General features: G+C 35.1%; 1 protein-coding gene across 1 annotated transcript in view; it reads right to left on the bottom strand.

The window, feature by feature from the left end:
- Positions 1 to 13604, bottom strand: part of Oct-TyrR (Octopamine-Tyramine receptor) — a 44527-nt gene that overhangs the window by 22008 nt on the left and 8915 nt on the right. The window contains 1 exon segment of the mRNA XM_068286213.1: positions 913 to 938. The gene's annotated coding sequence lies outside the window, so the exon portion shown is untranslated.

Here is a 13604-nt window from a genome sequence, read left to right as displayed (position 1 = left end):
CTTATTTGAAATATATTTGCAAAAGCAAAGAGTATATCAATTCTCTATAATCTTGTTTTTTCTATTAAAATTTACAGCACTTAGTATTTACTTATAGTACAGATACATATGTATATTTGTGTATCTACATCATTCCCATATGCGGTTAATGCCTTATTTTTGCTATGTGGCTATACATTTGCTGTTGTTGTTGTTTGGCCGTCTGTGTATATGTATTCGGTCTTATAAATTACTTAGTAGCTTTTTAGTGCTGAAATGTTTTGTCGGTTAGTTTTGTTGTTATACATTATACTCATACGTATATGTGTATATACATAAGTATGTCTGTATATCTTTGCAGTTAGTTTCTTCTTTTGACTTCCTAGACGGGGCTCATAAATTTCAATTTATCTTTTAGCTTCATTTTCTACACTTTATTTATTTGCAGCTGTGTTGACAAGTGTTACATTAAGTTCAGCCTTTACTTGGTCTAAAGAAGCTAAAAGACGTGTGTCCATTACAAAATGCCCTTAATAAAAAGCTTGTGTGTGTGTGTGTGTGTAGGTTGTGGCGATTGTATAAAAAGCTAAGCCAGACTACAACAAGTCAAGAAAATAGCAAAAAAAAAAAAAAGAGAAAAACGAAGCAAAGAAAAGAAAGGCCAAAGTAAAGTAAAAGGATACACAAGGCACTACCATGATGTATCTAAATGGTTTTCTATTCTTTTATGAAATGTAAGAGGTGTAATGCGTTTTAGCACAAAGCAGGAACTGCTCTTCAAAAGATTTTTAAATGACAGGCAAAAGACAACATTTTCTATGGTACGTAGATCCTTAAAATGATGCAACGAAATATGTTCGTATATGTATCAATCGTTATTTTTGAAAAATAGAGTGAGATATCTTTTTTCTACATATGACAATTCAGACTTACCATAATTGGAGTCCAAGTTCCTTTAACTGAAAGCAAAGAGAAATATTTTAGTTATTCATGTTAAATTAAGAAACACTTTCATAAAGTTTTATAATCTCAAAATCGTGTTGGGGTCTTAAACTTAAACTTTCAACTAAAATGTCAGCAAGTTAATCAATTTTCTGGTGCCAGTCTTACATCATCAATAGTTTTTCTTTTCGGCACCTTTCCATTCAGCTTCCCATTACCCCGCACCACCGCTACAATCCATTAAAGAAGTTTTTCATTAAAGTTAGATCCATCTGGCCAACTGCTTCTCTCTTTTGCGAGTGTGTGTGTGTGTGCGTTTTTTTCTAGGCACCTGCTCATTCAATTCGAGGCAGCTGAACAGCATCCATATAGAAAAGTTCTACACTAGACAGACAACAGGCGGGAATACTAAAAAATGTGAAGGTAGAAGGAAAAGTTGTACTCATTAGCATGCGGCTAAGAGCAAATGAAAAGGGGGGCAGTGTGGGCGGGGACAGTCGACGTTACAGAAGAAGCAAGAGGGATGAGTACGAGAAGGAGTCCTAGTGGATGTCAACTTCTGGCTGCTTATGCGTGAGCAACTTTCAACAGCTGACAACAGTTGTGGGAGGATGACGCTAAAGAAGAAGGAGGCCTTTAACCCGATACCCAAAAGCTAAAGCGAAAGCCAAAAACGAAAACCAAAAGTTTTTCTAACCTACACACAGTCATAGAGATGGAGGATGCTAAGCAAATGGGAATGAAGGAGAAGAAGAAGAGATAAAGAAGGACTCCTTCACCAAAAAGGAGAAGACCCTCTACAGATGTCGTTTTGCGGTTGCTTGTCCTCTTGCCTGAGTATGTACATACATATGTATGTTTGGATACTCTGACAAAACTGTCGTCTGCTCCAATGAAAACGAAATCTGTCGCCAACAGTTGAAAGTGACGTAGCTAAAACTTAAAATAAATTGAAAGGGAATCACAATTATAAATGATAATAGTCCAAATGATGATTCAGAAATGAAAGCAATATATTCTCTCCTAAAAGATAACCATATTAAAAGTGACAAAATAGAATGTTAATAGAAATTTTGGAAAAATAATTCAATAGCAATTTAGTTGAACGAAAAAGAGAAAAAAATCTGATAAGCGTAAAGAGATCTTATTTTATATGCAAATTTCATCGTTATTGATGACTACACCCATGGTCAAATATGAATACACTGAGAGAAATATTCCATAACATCCACATAATGTGGTTGCAAAGAACTAAAGTTGGCCAAATTTTGATGTTTGTTTATTTGTCTAATATTTTTGGTCAGTGTATTTTCTCCTGTTGGTGGCTGCTGCCAGACAAGTTGAGTGCAATTCAGATGCATAGTTTTTTGAGTGCAATTAAGTGAAATTCCTATTAGTTAGTTAGAGAAGACGAAGACGAAGCAAGAGCAGAGAAAGTGGTACCCAAAAAGGGAGAAGAAGCAGAAACATGTGCCAAGCAGCGAAAAGTATTAGCTAAAGGATGAGATGAGATGACACACACAAAAACCAAAAACTTGGACATGTGCATGGGAGAAGAAATGAAGAAGAGATGCCATTGCCATGTTAGAGCAATGATTACGAAGGCGGATGGGTGGGTAGTAGTAGTAAGAGTGGGTGGTTCTGTGGATGGGGGTTTTGGGTGGGTTGTTTGGGATTAGAAAGTTGTCGTTGGCTCTGGTCCCAGCTTGATATGGTGAGCGAACATGTAACACGCGTTCGCATACAAAGCATGTCATTAAAAGTTCCTTCTCCTCGTTTGGTTTTTTTTCTTCAGTTTTCCTCGATTCTATTGGATGATTGCCTGAAAACAACCGACAACTAATGCTTTGGTAATTTTCTTTGTAGTTAAAAAAGAAACACAAAAAATTAAATAAAAAGAAAATGACAAGCCATGAGTACATATAACTAAGAGAAGAAGAAAGAAATCAAGATGGAAATTTTCCCATTTTCAAAATGGCATCATAATTGTGGTCTTCCACATGTTTAAATACAAAATTTATTATTGTCAACACACAAAGAAGAAAACTAGAAAATTTCTCTTCTTCTACTTTTACCACTAATTCTAAAAGATTTGCTTTGAATGCATTCATTTTGGGATGTTTTTTTTAAAACATATATTTGGATGGCAGAAAATTTGAACAGGATATCCGATTTAAAGGCCACAATGTGAAACCAAGAAACCAACACAAAAACTGGGCCATCATATAAAAAAGTAAACGACCCAAGACAAAATAACACGAAAATATGTTTGCACAACTGGGTCGGGTTTGCTTCGCATCGAACTGGTCAACGCGTGGAAAGCGAGGGACTTTGGTGGAAGGGGGGCTGTGGGACCCGGTTCATGTCCATTTTCATGGCACATGGCAAGGCAAGGCATGGCATGGCATGGCATGGCCTGGCCTGGCCTGCCACATCCGTGGCGGACATTCTCATTCAGTATATCCAATTCCATTAAAATCAATTTGTCTATTTATTTAACCGATAATCTGCTAAAGCTCCGCCCACTTTTGTAACAGCACACCTCCTGCCCCAAAATCCACCCACTTTATATTGCCTTCTCCCCATGTTGGTTAGGGTTGTAAAATTTTGCACCATCAAAAACCTCTTTCAAAAAGACTCAATATGAGACTCGAGTTCGTGTCCAAGTCCCGTGTCCGTTGAGTAGGGGTAGAGAACAGCGGGTCATAGAAAATTGTACATGCATTGACAGAGTCTACCCTGTATTTGTGTGTGTGTGTGTGGATGTGTGTGTGCATGATGGGTGTGGGTGTGGCTGATGGCCAGACCAGTTGAACACCTTTCACCGTAGCTTCTAATTTGTCAACATCATGGTCAGGTGAAATGTTTTAATTTGCTGCTGCTGTTACTCTTACTGCTCTGTCCTCCAAGTCGATTTATTATGGAAAGTCTGTGGTCAATATTTGACACTAAATAGACTACACAAAGGAAATCATTAATATACATATACACCAAGATTTATATATGTAGGTATATAGACGGAAAGTCAGGTGCTTTTGTCGTAGTTTTTATGACACTATTAACATCATTGTATGCGTGTGATTTATATGCCAAGGTGGGCAGTTTCTTTCCGCCATAAGCTTGTCCGCTTGTGCCGCACTTGAACTTTGATGCCTTTTCTTTTCTCTGTTCCTAGACTAACATTTTTTTATGGTCGACTCATAAAAATTGACTCAAGCGGTAGCGGCAAAGTAGGTCTACAACAACAACAGCAACAACAAAAGAAAAAGACCATTACGCCAGTTAACCTTCCACACACACACACAAACACCCAGAGAAATATAAAAGGTCCAAAGTGGCAAGCAGCTGCGTTGATTTTGACATACGAGAAGCATTTACTTTTATATATTTAAGCATGTGCTCCTTAATTATATTTCGGGGCGGTAACAACACTCTATGGGCATTCTTTTTGTTTTTGTTTTTTGATATTCAATGCCTTTTCCGTCCATTAAATACTCGAGTTCAGTTTAGATATATCCTCTTAGCCCCTTTTAGGCTACATCATTTGGATCTAAGCTGGATTTTAGTTTGTATTTTTATGTTATCGAAATCAAATATTGATTTGTGTTTAATGAGAATATCGTACATAAATTGAAGATAATCTTATCTGTTTTGATTGTTATTGGTTTGTATTTATGGTGAATCGGTTTTTACTGTTTAATGAAAGTGACTTTTTAAGCAAGTACAGCAACTGAAAGGATTTTACATTGTGACCATAAATCAAATGGAGATTGAAATCAAATTGCATTTTTATAACCTATCACACGAAGCGTGTTGAAAAAGGTATAAAAAGTGTTAGAACATAAAGCAAACCAGTCGTTCTTTCCATTCACAAAAAATGGGTTTCTCTTACATAGTTAAGTTCTATCCAGTCTTAAGTATATATTTACCACATTGCGTAGATTTTTGGCACTTTTGATGGACACTTTGTATCTATGTATTGAATTTATTGCAGAAAGTGTAGGGAGTTTGAAACCAACATAATTTGACTTGTATGGGATTATTAAAAAGTTCTATTGATATCATAATAAGGATCTATACAGAATAATGATTCACAAATCACTGGAAAGATTTAAGTAAATAATTTGCCAAAAATATGGCTAATTATGTGTATATTAAAAACCTTTTTTTTTGATTTAAACATTAAAACTAAATCTAATTGTCTTTAGCTTTCTTTTTATGGTGAATAATTCTAGAAACTCCTCAAACTGTTAAACAATGTAAAAAGTGATTAATCCAAATCACTAAGTTAACCCTGTGTCTATATTTCTTTTTGTATATTGAAACTAAAATTGTCATTGTTGTTGTTTATAAAAAGAAGAGAAAAACCCATTAAAAAAATTGTGAAAAAAATGCAAAGGCATGAAAATGCAATTGAATAGAAGTTTTCTTTTTCCATTTTTCTGTTGGTGTGGCCAAAACCAATTTTATAGCAATCAGGCTATAAATGTGAATGCAAAAAAAAAAAAAAAAATGTGTTGCGTTTTTGCGTCTGTCATTGAAAGAGGCAACTCAAAGACGATTTGATCTCCAATCAGCCCATACATATTGCCTTTTGGCATGTTTCTTAATGGCCTAACGGAGTTTTGTGCCTACGTTTCAAGTGTGGTAGTCCGTGTTGTCTCTATACTCTCTATCTCTATCTCTATCTTTCCCTCTGTCTCTCTCTCTTCTACATCAATCAAATGGGCGTTGGAGCCACTTAACAACCGCAGCAGCAGCAACTCAAAAATGAGAGGAGCCAGTGGGCTTTGGCCAGAAGCCGCTGTGTAGTAGCCTTCTCCTTCTGGTCCAGTGCGTTCGTTAGTTCGTTCGCTTGTTGGTTCGTTCGTTCGTTCGTTCTAACGCTTTTTGCAATTCGTTTCGACTAAAGTTGACAGAATTTTTCCTCATCTTTGCCACTTTTCCTCTCGTCTTAGACACGGTCTTGGTCTTGGAGTCTTGCTGTCCGAGACTTGGTCACTTGAAGCGCAAATAATTGAAATTAATAAATTGAATTTAATTGAAAAGCATTTGCGAGCCAACTTCAAGGCACTTAAAGACAGACTCGCCAAGAGTCAATGAGTTGTGAGTTTTCAGTTCAGTTGAGCATTATTCTTGGGTTTTCCGTTGCGTTCCGTTTCGTTTTGGTTTCTTTTTGGTCTCTTTTTTTTTTTTTGATTTTGTCGCTTTTCGTTTTCTTCATCAATTTCATTTTGTGTCTCTTTAAGTCTTGAGGTCCTGCAAGTGGCGCAATTCGATGTCCTGTGCTGGGCTAGGCTGGTTTGCGTTAGGTTTGAGTTTTGGGCTTAGGCTGGGGGTGTCTCCACGTTTTGCTTTCCATTTCAATTTCCGTTGCACTTGGCTTTTTGCATAAATCTTTTATAGTCTGGTGTGGATATTTTAGGGAACACTGCTTTCTAAATGTTTGCTTGTTGTTTTTGTTGCTTTGAGTTCTTTTTTTTTTTTGTTGTGGGTTGAGGGTTGGGGCTAAACGAAACGAAGCTAATCGTCAGCTGTGCTTATTCAGTGAGCCATGAGTGGACCGACTTGTATGCGACTTTCACTTCTCTTGCCTCTCTACATTCTAGTTCCATTCATCCAGGCTTTATTCAATTGTGCAATTTACTGTTTATTTTATGTTAAAAACAAACCAAACAAAAAAATCAAAACCAAAACAAGAAAAAAGAAATGCTAGCAAGTGAGTGAACTCACAAATGAACTCACAAAAAGTTGACTAACAATTCACCCATTTCTCCTTCCTTATGTACCCAGCTTGTACAAACTTGTTTAAGCCCAAAAATTGTTCTGCTAAATTTAATTTATGCACTTGCATCTCGTGCACACACACACACAGACACATACACATACACAAATAATAATATGAAAACCACAAGCTGCACAACATGGCGTATGCTTAATATGCGCGTGTGTGTGCAAGTAAGTAACTTTATTTTTGGTTTTGCTGTCTATGTGTGTGTGTGTAAAGCAAAATAAGTTAAGTTGAAAGGATTTAATCTAGTGTAAAGAGGTTTCATTCTTTTTGATTAATCCATCTCAGTTTTCTTTTTCTTCCTCTCATTTTTTTGTGCGTTTCCAATTAGCGGGAAAATTGCTAAAGAAATCACACCCAATATTCAATTAGTCGCAGGGCTATCAATCAACGCAAGTTTCATCTATCAAACTAAAGCACAAAACGAAAAAAACATCTAAAAAGCAAATGCTTTTCATCAAGTTTATATAAGATGTACTTCTAAGGAAATGAAATATCTTATTTTATTCATTAGCAAGTCTAATATAGACAAATAGATTTCTCTGTTCGAAGGCAACTGAAATTTAATGACTTTAAGTCAGTTGATTTTTTACGATATGATACGATACGATATGAATACTTTCGAATATATACTTAGAGTAAGGACAAACCAAAATAATATGTTTTTTTTATACTTATTCATGAGAAGGAAAAAATTAAAAGCAAAGCTTGCATAAAGACGAAATAAAAACATTCGAATATGTTTAGATTAATAGAGAAGCAGAAATATTATGAGAACCTACGATTAAGTGACGTTACGAATGAGATATAGATAAGTTACTTGAATAACTTGATTAGCAATGTTACCAAGATATACAGAGAAAAGAATTACTTGATTTTGTTGAGGATCTTTTTCATTTCACTTTACTCTCTCACTCTGTTATTATTTTCGCCTGCATTTATAAAGCTAAGACCTCCAATGCACATAAGTATACGTGTGTGTGTGTGTCTATCCGCTTCTTTTACAAGGGTTAAAACAAACAAAAGTCAAGATAAAAACGAAAATAGCATAAGCTTATTAACTTGATATATTTATCTTCATATTTCGTGTTTTTTTTTTTTTTTTTTGGCCACACAAAATTTTTGCAACATAATTTTCAACATTCTTGACAGCTCATAAGCTGTCTCATTTTAAATGGTTTTATTCCTTTCTTCACCCGCTTTACGCAGGGTTGAATCAGTTAAGTAAGTTGAGGCATATCAGTCTGTCAGCAGGCTTGTCTTAATTATATGAAAATTCTTTTTTTTTTTTTTAATAAAAGAATCTTCTTAATTTCACCGTCTAGAGGTTTTTATTAATTGTTTGTGTTTTTTGTATATTTGTTTATTATTATTTGTAGGTATGACACATAGTATGCAGCGTTTGCGAATATATCTGTGCGTCTATATGTGTGTGTGTGTGTGTTTAGTTATCTAAAAGCATTTTTGATTAATCGGTTTTGAAGGACGCCAGGAGAAAGGTTCGGTGATTTATTGGCCAGATTCACCTGGAACGACAAGGAATCGGTTTAGCTTGCTCAGTTTCTTTCTTCTTCCTTTTATAAGCAATTGATTGCCTGAACTTTATCATAATGCCGCGTGTGTAAAAGTATGTGTGTGTTGGTGTTGGTGTTGGTGTTTAGTGTGAGTGTATGTAGGCCGTAGAAAAGTTAGCTCTCTCTCATTCCCATCATCTTTCCATAGAGTGGCGACAAAAAGCGGCTTGCCGGAAATTTTGCAGACAGGCAAAAAAGTTTTTCTTGCAACCATCATCGTCTTGGTTATATTCATGAAAGGAAGGATCGGGGGTACGGCTGCTAAGCAAAACTTTTTGCCAAATTTCAAATTGCCTCTTTCGCTTCCCCACCTTTCTTTTTGTTTGTGTGTGTGTGTGTGTGTTTGAGAATCTTATTTTTGGATAAGGCCTCTCTCTGCCTCTTTTTTCCCTCCTTACGACGTTCTCGCCCAAACTAAAAGCATTGAAATCTATTCGCATGTGGGCTTAACAATTTAAATTTTTGTGTCTTTGATAAGTACGAAAAGAGAGAAAAAAAAAAACAAACAGAAAAGAAATTTGCATTAAAATTTTTCAAAACAAAATTTCAAGTGAAATGTAATTTTCGGTTTATCTCCCCCTTCTCCCCATAATCTCTGTCAACTTGAAATATCTTGGGATCCCTTTTCGGCCCAAGACAAAATGTGACTAAATTAAAATCAAACGTTTGCCAAATGTCACGCACGTTTACGGAGTAGAAGTATTTTCTTTTTTTTTTTTTTCAGTTACACTCACTTTGATTGCAGTGCAGAGTTTTCAGCAAAAATATTTTCCCCTTATTCTGCCTTTTTTGACAAAGTCATCCACATACGCACACTCACACACAGACACGCGAATTTTTGATTTGGCTGAAAAAGTGAAAGCCATCAGTTTTATGACACAGTCAAAAATGCATGCAGTCATGTGTGAGTACTTCTTGATCTGACACTTAAATGTTCCCAAAAAGGTTGTGAGTGAAATAAATATATTTGCATTTTATTCCAAGAATGTTTTTTTTTTGTCTTTTATTCAATTTTTATATAAATTCTTTGACGATTAGCATTTAGTTAATATAAGAGTACAGTCTGGGCGAAATAGTATCTGGGCTTCGTGTCTTAACATAGCAGATTACATCTTTCATTATAATTTTTATATTTACAAAAGCAATCTACTGTAAATGAAATTAATTTTCGATTAGTTTGTAAGGCTCAACTTTTTTCTAGGTCTTACCTAGAAATCCTTATAATTTGAGTAGTTTTCCTAAGAACTTTCCAGCAAAAGATATTGTTATCTTATTGTTAGTGAAAAAGGTATAAGTGATTTAAATGAACGAACGAATCGATATTTAAGTGAATGAACGTATGAAAAATAAATATTTTTTTTTTATTTATAATACTTGTGCTTGTTTTCTCTGACTACCACAACTCAAAACTTTACAGCAGTAAAAGTTTTTGTTGACTAAGAATTTAGATTTGCAGTCTGCTTCAATTTTAGTCCCAAAAGATTTTTGGGGTCGATGTTAACAACTAGTGATAACCGAAAATAAAACTTCTTCTTCCTTACACTTATTTCGCTTGGCTTATTTGCATAGCTTGAATAATATTCCTTTAGCTTAAGTGTAAGTTTTACTATCATGCATAAAATTGCTTTAAATAATGAAAATATTTGCCCATATTTTCGCCAGTGGACAAAGGGTGAGCAATAAGTGCTGAAATAGTACAGGAAGAGCGAGGGAAAGTAATAATTGCCAAAACAAATAGAAAAAAAAACAAACACACACACACCGAGGAGTAAATACTGAGAAAAATAAAACACAAAATGAATGGAGAGAGGGTTTGGTCCCAAAGAAGTAGAAGAAGAGTAAAGTGCTTCAAAGTGAAAGTCTTACTTATACTTTGATACTTTTCTGTATTTATTTATTGTACGTTATTGAAGCGAACATTTTATCGAGTATTTATTTTGGGTAACTCTTTAGAGTCGGAAACATGGACAAATGATGTGCCCTGGAAAATAGACTATGTCTGTGCTTTTCTTGGCAAAATTCAAGTTATTAGGAGGTATTTGATAGTCGTACTTTGAGGTTTACTTGAATAGATATCTTGCATTTGTTTTTGCTTATTTCTGTTTATTTGTTCTTGTTTGTCAACTTATTCAAGCACAATAATTAGGCAATTAGTTCAAAATGATTGTGGGAATCAATTGATGTTTAAGTTTATTGTGCAAAATACTTAAGAAGAAGTTTTTTTTTTTTTTTGAAAGAGAGGGAAAGTAAAAGTTTGTATATATTGGTTGTTGTTTTCTCTCTTAACACTATCGTATTACAAATTCCACTCAGTCTTCTTTTGGCCAATTAACTGCTGATTACCACAAATAAACCTTGCTCTCTTGATTGCCAGAGCTCCATATTATTGCGTATTACTCTTATATATTCACGTATTCTTCACACACACACACACACATCCTATAGAAGACTCCACCACCATTCGTGACTCGGTTGGTCTCCTTTCTGCGTGTTCACCAACTGATGATAATCAGCTCCATTTATATGCAACATCAAGCAGCAGGAGCTGAAGGCAGAATCAGAATCAGAAGCAAAATACCAACAGCAGGCAACTGGCAACTGAGACAGCCAAGTTGGAGAACGTTGGCAACAATTTTTAAAATGAACATAAATTAAATCATAAATTGCAACAATTTCCGGTGAAAACATTTTACTAAAGCAAGCGAAAAAATGCAAGGAAATCGAAAGGGAAATTGATTTTCAATAGCTGGCAAATAATTATTATTGTTGTTTGGGAGAGGGGGGCAAGGCCAGAAGCTTGTTATATAAGACAAAAAGAAAAGAAAATTAAAACAAAAACGCCATCATATCTGAAATTGGGACTAAAAAATATAAAAAAAAAAAGAAAAACTCATACCGTTTGACAAGAGACAATGCTTGGCTGCTGAAGTTGACAGGAAAGAGGACATATGCTGGCTTATAGATGGACAACACCAACCAACTGACTGACCGACTGACCAACCAACCAACCATCCCACCCGAACCATCCCAACTACAACAACAAACAACTAGGTTTGACCCATTCTTCACTCGTCTAGGTGTCACTCATTTTGCATGTTGCCCATCGTCGTGAAAAACAAGAAGAACAACAACAGTTGCAACCATGAGGAGTCGAAGCAGCCAACCAACATAAATCCCCCACAAACAACATTGTCCTGTTTGCTTGTCTCTGCTTTTGTTCAGTTTTTTTTTTTTTTTTTTTCGTTTTTTATTCTGTTTATGGATGTGGGGAATGAGTAGAAGGCTTTTAATGTATCCGTATCCTTTCGATTCACCTGCCATTTTATGGGGTATATGCGACAGCAGATAATAATGGAAATTCCAGATAATCTTAAATATGATCAATACAAATTGATGTTCATCTTTAATGTCCAGGGACAGCAATTGTTCTCGTGAAGCTTGCAAATTTTGATTAATTTTAAAAAGTTAATTGAAAAATTTTCTTAGAATTTTTATAACTGATTGCATTTTTGAACTCTTTATTCTCTTTCCAATTTCAAGTGGTTTAAGGTTCTTATTATGCAAAGAGCTATGGTAGAGTTGTCAAATCATTCTATCCCATGAAGTGCGACTACTCTAAAAAATATCGGTTTTGCCGAGTAATTTAAATTTGTGAATACATACAGCCAAAAAGTGCTTTTGATATTATTCATTATGATAATTTATTGTTTTTGCTTTGATTTTCAAACAGAAAGATTAAAATTCAGTTGTTTTCTTTTTTCTCATTATGAAAATTAAGTTTGTGGTATTTTGCATAAATTAAACAAAGTTTAAAATCCAAACAGCTGAAAATATCAAATAGTCATTTTTCAAAATATAATTATGGCTTTAAATAAGAGTTGAATGAATCAAAAAAAAAAAAAAAACGAAAAGAAAAAAAGTGGTTACAAAAGCGTCGACTTCTTTGGATTATGGACAAACATCAACATCATTTGAATGTTGGCCAACAAGTAGCAATGATGATGGTTGTCGTAACTAGTGTCATCCTTAGAGGAGTAAGGATGGTTTGGCTTGCAAACCTCGGCACGCCCCCTTGCATCTCTATAGCCATCCCACTCCCTTGTTTGTAGTTTGCTTCATTGTTTATGTGCCCTGGTCCGTAAGTGACTTTCTGATTGCGGAAATTAGCTGGTTTCGAGATTTCCAGCTCAGATGTGCTTTTCGTTCTGGCTCGACTTGGCTTGTGTTGCCTTGTGCTGTTTTATTTTTTTTTTTGTTTTTGTCTCCACTTGTCTCCCCTGCCATCTTTCCTTTCTTTTTTTTTTTTTTTTTTTTTTAACTCTCAGTTGATGGATATGCATGGAAATTGCTTGCTCAGCTGCAGTTGCTGTTGTTGCCAACGACGACGATGGCATCCCATTCCATTCTTAACCCAACTATCCTCAATCCTTCACCTTTCGGTGTTGTGTTGGCATTTAGCGCTCGTTTGCGGTTAGCTGGTGATGGTATTTATGGTTTTGTGGTTATTAAAAGTGTCAAAAGCTTGCAAATAACCAACGATGAGTGGATGGTTTTTTGGGGGACTAAGTGTGAGTGATGCCATCGCCATTGCCATTGCCATTCAAATGTGTCACCAGGTGGCATGTCTGATAGTTGGCTTAGGGTTGGAATTTTAGATTTTAATTGCTTTAAAGCTGTCAACGCACACCCACAAAACACACGCATACGCCCCCTACCTCTTCTCGTCTTCGACCACCTGGTTGGAATATTGGCAAAACAATTTGTGTGTTTTGCCTGCAGCGATTGAGAGACTTCGATAATAAACCAAACTGTTAAGGTAAAGGAAATATTCACTCTAAAGTTAAGATACTTTTGTTAAATTTAATTTCTAATTCTTCGTCTTGAAATACAAAGCCTAGTAATTAAGGTTGAGTAAAGCTATTCATTTTATATTTTTATATCCATTCAAGTTCTTTGATTTTCTTATGTTATTAACTAATTTACTACACAAACCTAAATCAACAATATCCATGAGTGTCAAATATGAAAAAGGTGTCGATCAATGATCAATATTCTCAATAGGTAACAAACCTTAATATTGTCCAAGAAACTACATAGCTAGTGATATACATAAATGAATAGACTTCTTTGTCAACAAGTCAGTCAGTTGGTCAGTCAATCGTCAGCAGTCTAAGAGGTACTTTCTCTTTACAATGATTCCAATTTATAGACTCACAAAAGCAACAGTCGATTAACATGTGATGTTATGTAATAACCTGGTTATTGATGATGTACCAATTATAATTCTTTTCAGTATTTAATTCTTTGATTATATTCTT

The sequence above is a fragment of the Drosophila tropicalis genome, unplaced genomic scaffold (assembly GCF_018151085.1).
Source record: "Drosophila tropicalis isolate 14030-0801.00 unplaced genomic scaffold, ASM1815108v1 contig_443, whole genome shotgun sequence".
Taxonomy (NCBI): Eukaryota; Metazoa; Arthropoda; class Insecta; order Diptera; family Drosophilidae; genus Drosophila; species Drosophila tropicalis.
The sequence above is the reverse complement of the archived record's forward strand: the minus strand, read 5'-3'. Positions and strand labels throughout refer to the sequence as shown.